A 7888-nucleotide genomic window follows, 5' to 3' on the forward strand; every position below is an offset into this window, starting at 1 on the left:
CTTGACCGAAAATAAACGATATTGTGATTTAAGATTGCCCATCACTATGTTCCATGTAATTTTTGGTGAATGAAGGTTAGTCATGCATTATGTAATATGCCGTATTATAATGCGATGACTCCACATTTAATAAAAATTCCGGATTCTGAAGGTGGAACTGTTATTTTGGGTTTAAACTGGTTTTCAACCGTAAAAAAGATGGAATCCCTTCTGAAAAAAAGTCAATCGAAGTTTGGTTGAATTAAAAATGACGGGAAACGATTGGAATAATCAATGAAGCCGTTCATCTCCATGGTCTCAATAATTATCAGTAAAGTTCAAGGGATGTTGGAGAAATAATTGCAACGTTGATCGAATTATCATAAGTGCGACGTTTCGGTAATTATTTTAGCTTCATCAGGCTCTTGACCATCAGTAAAAATATGGAAGAAAACAATAATTTTTCTACGCCTTTATGATATCTTGCCTCTTATGAATAACTGACCTTGCAGAATGACTTTAGCTCTTCAAGAATGCACTGTTTATTTTTTATGGGAGGAAATCCTGCCCAGACACGATTGACATCTCAGAGGTCCTTCATCTCCCCACAAGACGTGACTCCGAGGACTCTTGAATTTAAACCGGGGAATTCCGTTGATCTCACGAAAGATTTTTCTATCTCATTGTGTGCGTTATATTCGACCTTGTCAGAAAACGGATTCGAATATTATAAAGTTTGAATGAGTGGTCAAACACCCCAGTTTGGATTATTATGGCGTTCCCCGAAATAACCTGTTTACGTCAATACGATTTACTATTCATTCACATTTGGCTCTCAATTTTATCCACTCGTATTTGAATTTTATCCACTTCCTTACATCAGTCACTTCGGGAAAGTATTATTTTTCCAACTTTATGGGAATAAGATGATTCTGTCGCTTGAAGTACAATATTTGTCTTCGGCGAGATGCCAATGAAAAGCGAAGTGCATATTCATGCCTGCACGTCACTTTCAACCACAAAAAATCAAAGAAAATGATTGAAAATTGTTTGAGCAAATGTCAGGTGACCCAGGAAGACAATAAAAAGTCCAGTTTGGATTATTATGGCGTTCCCCGAAATAACCTGTTTACGTTAATACGATTTACTATTCATTCACATTTGGCTCTCAATTTTATCCACTCGTATTTGAATTTTATCCACTTCCTTACATCAGTCACTTCGGGAAAGTATTATGTTTCCAACTTTATGGGAATAAGATGATTCTGTCGCTTGAAGTACAATATTTGTCTTCGGCAAGATGCCAATGAAAAGCGAAGTGCATATTCATGCCTGCACGTCACTTTCAACCACAAAAAATCAAAGAAAATGACTGAAAATTGTTTGAGCAAATGTCAGGTGACCCAGGAAGACAATAAAAATGAGAATGAGTCACTTCATGATACAGAGTTTTCTGTTTCTAGACCTTTGTCATCGGGAAGAATTAATCGACTCATCAAAAAAACTTGAAAATGCTCGTAAATCTGTTGAGATATTTACACGTGTGTTGAGAAATAAACATCAAGACTTTTATGCACAACCTCAAGATGACGAGACATTTTAAGATAAACCTCTGCTCACGTATTTGTATTGCTTAATTGCACTCAAATTAAGGCGCATTTTTCCGTATTTTAAATCTGAAACTGAATCTCAAGATAAAATATTGAAAACACAGTTACGACAGTGGCATAGGATCAATAATCTTAATAGTGAACTCACATCCAAAGAAGTAGTGATGCCACGAGACATTTCACGAGACATCACGAGACAATACTTCGGAGGGATCGTCCCGGTTTCAGTGATCACGGCAGTGATGCCGCGAGACGAGACGAGACTGGAAACTGCATCTTCTCGTCGAGACTCGTCAGGAAATCATTCTCTTGTCTCGTCTCGTCGAGAATTGAGAGATTCTCTCGTCTCGTCTCGCCTTACCTCGTCTCTATAATCCAATTTGCACAGAAAAAATATTATCTCAACGTTCGCAAAACGTTGAGATAATATTGAAGGACAATGCGACATCCATCGGAATGCCGTGTAGAAAAATAGTCCGGGTCTCAAAAACCGCAACACTGAGGTGATTGCACTGTTCATTGGGAGAATCAATAATGAATTTAGGATCAGCATCATTTGAATTTTCGGGATGTCAGCGAGGGTTCAACGATATGGTGATTAATAGATGAGGATAACTATAGCATATAATGTATTCGCCAACAGAGGGAAACAACATCCAGTTTGACTGCTGAGCACGTCATGGGTGATTCCCCTTTTCAACTATTTACCATTTCATTTTATTTTTTGTACGTGATTATTATAGCATCTCAAAGATATCATCAAAAATATGGAGAAAACAGTGAGTCACTGATTTTTCATTGCTTTCGTTGGCTCTTTGCAAACTCTTTTTATATATTTTCAGTTTCCGTTGTTGACTCAAGGAAAATTGAAAGAAAAACCTTGAAAAAAAAATTTTTGACAGGCCATTCTTCAACCTGATGAATACCCCTGCAAGTATTTTTCCATCAGATGAAGAGAATCAAAGGTATGCTAGCAGAATCCCCAATGACTCCCTCCACATGCGTCCTCCGTGCCGTATGACGTTGTTCTAGAATTCAAATAGAGTTCAACATCGTGACTTTTATTTCTACAATTTTCCAAAACTTTTCGACAAATTTATCACTCATTCCATCGTCCACAATCCGATCCACAAATTTCGGATGTTAATAATCGATAGTTATTTTTGAAAGGGCGCGGAGGTTCACGAAGTTTATGAAATTGATGGATTGAAGCAATGAGGCGTTGAGAGGAGACTACTATGAGTTTTAAAAGTTGTGGGCTGTTGGAGTCAGATTTCTCCTTGAAAAATGTTGGATTTTTCTAACTGTTGGGAGCCTCAGGGGGCATGATCTTGCACGTTGAGAAAAATTGGGTAAACATTACCGAGAAAATCGTGGCGAATTTTAATGTGCGATAGTTAATCGCGGGATGAAATGTAATTCAATGAAGAAATGCGTTACCGTGGGCTGTCTTGCTCTTCACCCAACTGCACCCGATTCGGACTAGGACATAGGACTGGGAGGGAAACCATGGAAAACTTCACCCCTACAGTCGGCCGATATTGCAGGGTCCTATTGTGCCCATCTGTCACACTGAGTAAATGGCTACAGCAGGTTTCTACATTCGCGCCTGACTTAGGCAGCAGTTCTACACGAGGAGGTAGGGCCAGGGGAGGAGGTATCCAAACTAAACGGTGCCTAAGAGGAAACGAATTTTCGAAGGGTCATTTCACGGATCAATTTTTTCGCCAAGTGAATGTGGATTCTGTATTTATTGGGCCCTCTAATGCCAATAAAACCCTCGGAGGCGCCAGAAATGTCAAAATGAAAAATTTTTTTTTTCACCCGGGGTCAAAGTGTTAGATCTTGGATTTTTTCAGGGGGAAAGTCGACTTTCACCAAAATCTAATTTTTTCGCCGAGTGAAGGTTGATTCTGATAATTCCGGCGACGGGCTATCAAGAACTCTCAAAAGTATTTGGAAAAAGTGAAAAATGAAAAATTTTTTTTTTCACCTGGGGCCATAGTGTCAGATCTCGGATTTTTCCAGGGGGAAAGTCGACTTTCGCCAAAATCGTATTTTTTAGCCGGGTGAACGGTGATTCCAACTATTTAAGCGACGGGCTATTTAGAACTCTCAAAAGTATTTGGAAAAAGTCAAAAATGAAAAAAAAATTTTTTTACCTGGGACCAAAGTGTCAGGTCTTGGATTTTTTCAGGGGGAGAGTCGACTTTCGCCAAAATCGTATTTTTTAGCCGGGTGAACGGTGATTCCAACTATTTAAGCGACGGGCTATTCAGAACTCTCAAAAGTATGTGGAAAAAGTGAAAACTGAAAAAGTTTTTTTTTTCAGATTTTCANGGGGAAAGTCGACTTTCGCCAAAATCGAATTTTTTAGCCGGGTGAACGGTGATTCCAACTATTTAAGCGACGGGCTATTCAGAACTCTCAAAAGTATTTGGAAAAAGTCAAAAATGAAAAAAAAATTTTTTTACCTGGGACCAAAGTGTCAGGTTTTGGATTTTTTCAGGGGGAGAGTCGACTTTCGCCAAAATCGTATTTTTTAGCCGGGTAAACGGTGATTCCAACTATTTAAGCGACGGGCTATTCAGAACTCTCAAAAGTATTAGGAAAAAGTGAAAAATGAAAAAAAAATTTTTTTACCTGGGACCAAAGTGTCAGGTTTTGGATTTTTTCAGGGGGAGAGTCGACTTTCGCCAAAATCGTATTTTTTAGCCGGGTAAACGGTGATTCCAACTATTTAAGCGACGGGCTATTCAGAACTCTCAAAAGTATTAGGAAAAAGTGAAAAATGAAAAAAAAAAATTTTCACCTGGGGCCAAAGTGTCAGATTGTGGATTTGTCCACGGGGAAAGTCGACTTTCGCCAAAATCGAATTTTTTCGCCGAGTGAATGGTGGTTCCGATAATTCCGGCGACGGGCTATCCAGAACTCTCAAAAGTATTCGGAAAAAGTCAAAAATGAAAAAATTTTTTTTCACCCGGACCAAAGTGTCAGATCTTGGATTTGGCGAAAATTTTCAAAACCTTGATGTTCTAGACGTGAAGAAGTTCACGGCACAACCAACTAGAATGAGTTCTGGGATAAACATCTCAAGATAAATCCTTGCAAAGCCATAGTGAACGAGACAACTGTGTGAAATAGGCATGGAATGCTAAACATATCTTCAACAATTTCACCGACCCGGAGCACAAAGAGATGCAGGTGTCCTCTGACAGTATTCATCGATACATTCAACTACACCTGTTGGAAAAGCAAGTTATTCCCCTCCATTAGCTATCAGCTTCTCTCCCACTTGTTACTTCTCCAACACTAAAACATTACGAAATATTTTGTCAGCCCAAGTGGCGATGACCGGACAACCAATCTCCTGTCTGTTGCTAAATATTTTTCTCTTTCTCACTTCACTCGTTGACTAACCTTCGTGTTTTAAAAAAGCCTTTACCGATTTCTTCTTTAGCTATCCAACTCACTCAATCCTATATACGTTCTCTTGGTCGATGGAGTAAAATAAATTACCACGCGACAAACACAGTTAAAACTGTTGCAACATCCAATAACGTGTGGCCAACGAGCCATTACTAACTTTTAAGTTTTAAGAAATTCTCGGACGTTTGCCGATCTTGACCAATTTGAGAATAAATTCAAGATAATTACCGAGTCGGTTCACCATTGCTTTTGTTTTATGACATCTTAAAATTGTTGCTGTAATTAATAGATGAAGTGAGTGGGTAATTGCCGTTCTTGTACAGGCGGTTCTGTACCGCAATAAATGAGCGATAAGCGTTTGAAAGAATACTATTTTGTTATTCTTTTACAAATGATAATAAACGGGTCTTCTTCCCGTGGTTTTGGGGGTTTTGCAATGATAATAATGATTGTAGTGAATAAATTCAATTTATGGAATAGATGTAATTTATGAAGTTGAGCAAATAATAAAACAAAATTATGTTTCGAAATATCATGAGCATTAGAAAAAAAAAATTAAATCGTGACGGAGTTTCATGGGGTCATTTTTTTGAGACATAATTTCTTCAGACTCTAGATCATTATCAATTCTTTTCAGCATTCCACGATTACAGTGCTTCCTAGCGGTGAAAAAAATGGATTTCAGGAAAAAAGTGGATTTCATTTTGCCGGAATTGTTGGATAAATAAGAAAGAAAGTTTACAAAAATGAATTAATGTTTCGCAATATATCTATGTAAACTCTCGCATGAAACTTGACCCTCATGGCCAATGCAATGTCGAAGGTAGACAAGCAGAACTATGAAAAGGTAAGCAAGGCTGAGTGTGGTTGCTAAGTGGATGGGTAACCGCATGGAGAAACTAAAAAGAAATTATGGCAGGAAAAAAACATGAAAATTTTAATTGAAGAATGTCAGTCACGGTGCCACATATCTTCATCAAATTCATGCGACGACTCATGCTGTCAGAGGAATGCAATGGATGCAGGTCAATTTAAATTTGAAATTTCGTCGATTATTTTCGATAGCTTTCGCTGAGGCAGCGGAAATTTTTTTGTCTCTGCTGACGTGCAATTGCTTCGATAAATATTTGTGGAATTCCCCGATGAGGTGTCAAAGATTAAATACAACTTATAAAGTGCATACATCGTTTGCAAGTCTGAATAATTGATTGAATTGCACACATATAGGGGACACTGCCCAATCCTGTCCCGATTTAGCCTCTAAATTTGCTATGAATTGTTTTGCAGATCTTTCTAATTAATTATGAAATCCCACATGCAGTTAATATGATGTCAACTCAATTGAGTTGAGGAAAATATTTCGAAGAAAGAAAACATGAGTTTTTCACCCGGAATTTGTCAAATTGAAGAAAAATGTTCATTCTTGTCACGCAGAACATTTTCATCGCAAATATTTTAGGATAAAACAGAAGAAGTATAGGAGAGGGACTGAAAAATATTCAAAAGTTACACGAAGAAAGAAAATAAAAAAAAATACTGTACTTGGATCCTAAATTGCGGTCAAATGCACTGAGAGAAAAATTTACTTCTCCCAAGAAAAACAGAAAATTTTCTTGACACAAGTAATCAAATGGAGGTTTTGTATGGGACAGTTGAATATTTACTTGTGCTAAGAAAATTTATTTCTCACAAGTAAATTTTTTTCTCAGTGTGGCTCTGCCAGGCAAAATTCATCGCGAAGAGCAGAAAAATTATGTGCTTTCAGGACGTTTTTTTTCAGTTTTAATAATTTCTCGTGAACATCTCACAAAAATTGACACCACAGTCCGGTAAAACGAGGGGACCCTGATTTCGTACATAGAATCCGAATGTGCATGCCCTTTCATACAAAGTTTCCGAGATATTTCTTAGTGTGGCTCAAATATGAACCTGGCGTGTGAGACAATATTAAAATTACGGTGAACAATGTGGGTTTTGGCTAAGCATCCTTAAAAAACCATAACGTCATGAAATTGTCATCACAGTTTTCGTGCGTTGGTACAGGCCCGGACGCAATTGGTACCCACCGTCAATTGCTATCGAAGTGAATTTTTCTGAGGATCTACCAAATGCCAGAAAAAAATCTAAACTTTTCTATTGGACACGTAATAGTTGACTTACAGCGAATTATGAACAATTATGTCGACTAGTTCATCCCTGCTTTATCATTCATTTCGAAAGATGGATTATGATGAGAACAATTCCCAAGTGGAAAATTAGTTGCACATGCAGTCGAGAGTTACGAGTGACAAATTTCCTTTGTCAATAAAACGTCAGCAAAATTTTAACTTGTAACAGCAAGAACTTGATCAGCAAGGACAAAATTCATCAACTTTTTAGGCTAATTTTTGCTTTAATCAACATGATATCGGACAAATGATTTAATGCGAGACATTTTTCGTTCCCCGTGGATCAAATTAAATCTCGAAAAATACCCGTAAACGGAAAAACTGCCGACACTGTAAAAGTATCTCACGAGAGTAACCCAACGGCTAACAAACTAACGAATAAGAGAAAAACGAGAATGAGGAGAAGGAATTTACGGTCAGAGGAACTTTCATTTTTTCTTCGGTCAAAAAACCCACTGCTCAAACCCCAGAAATTCAGGAATAAGCGAAAATCGCAGTTGAAGAGTGCTGGAAAAATGCAGGAGAATCGATTATGGTACAAGTGTGTCAATGTACAAGTCAAAGAGATCTAAAAAAGTCAATTATTGTACAACTTTCCTAAGTATGACGTAATGACAGTTAAAACGGCGTCGGGTGACCGGGAGTGAAACGAATACCTGCTGGACCCAACCAAGTGGGCACATAGGTGATGCTCCCCCCCCC

The 7888-nt window shown here is 37.9% G+C and overlaps 1 protein-coding gene across 1 annotated transcript in view; it reads left to right on the forward strand.

Moving 5' to 3' along the window:
• The window catches only part of LOC107041103 (elongation of very long chain fatty acids protein AAEL008004), a 43998-nt gene that overhangs the window by 23945 nt on the left and 12165 nt on the right, over positions 1-7888 (forward strand). The window lies entirely within an intron of this gene.

Source organism: Diachasma alloeum, unplaced genomic scaffold (genome assembly GCF_001412515.2).
Source record: "Diachasma alloeum isolate Michigan unplaced genomic scaffold, Dall2.0 Dall_scaffold_00354, whole genome shotgun sequence".
Lineage (NCBI taxonomy): Eukaryota > Metazoa > Arthropoda > Insecta > Hymenoptera > Braconidae > Diachasma > Diachasma alloeum.